We start from the raw sequence: 673 nt of genomic DNA, 5'->3' as shown, positions 1-673 counted from the left end.
TTGAAGCAGGAGATCTGAATGCCTCTGTTGGCTGTGATTTTACCAGCCTCCATCTGAGAGGAGGTGAGAGGAGATGATCTCAAATTCAGGAGGCTATACCATCAGAGCTCCACACCTGGGATTTGCCCAGGTACTTACTGGCCTCCTGAAAAGAATGTGAATAGCAGTTTTTTTTCCCAAGATCTGCTCAGATGTAGATTTCTAAAACAAACAAACAAACAAAAAAACAGGGATGGAGACTGTGTTTCTAAACCTAGCCAAATAACCTCCAAAGGGAAAGCAGCTATGTTGCTTTTAAGAAAGGACAGGTTATTGTTTAATGCTCTGGAAACAAACACCCAAGCTTCAGCTGAAGCAGGGAAAGCGATGTTCAGGAAGCTTCCGGGACATTTTAAGAGAGCAATTTTCAGGCATTAACGTATTAGATATATGAGTCACTATGGGCAGGTGATCCTCAGGAACTGATGCCTCTGTGGATAGATCCTGAGGACAGAGCCTCAGGGCCCTGCAACCTTTAGAGCCTGGAAGAGGACAGCTCATCAAACACAGAGAATGGAGCAACACCATTACTCTCGTCCTTGAGAAATGCAAAGCCTGTGTTTCTGACCTTCTGACCTGACTGAATTTTTTTAAAAGGTCCTAAGAAGTAGCCACCCTGTTGGCCCGTTGGCCA

This window comes from Myotis brandtii, unplaced genomic scaffold, assembly GCF_000412655.1.
Source record: "Myotis brandtii unplaced genomic scaffold, ASM41265v1 scaffold112, whole genome shotgun sequence".
In the NCBI taxonomy this organism is placed as follows: domain Eukaryota; kingdom Metazoa; phylum Chordata; class Mammalia; order Chiroptera; family Vespertilionidae; genus Myotis; species Myotis brandtii.
Note: the sequence above shows the minus strand (reverse complement) of the source record.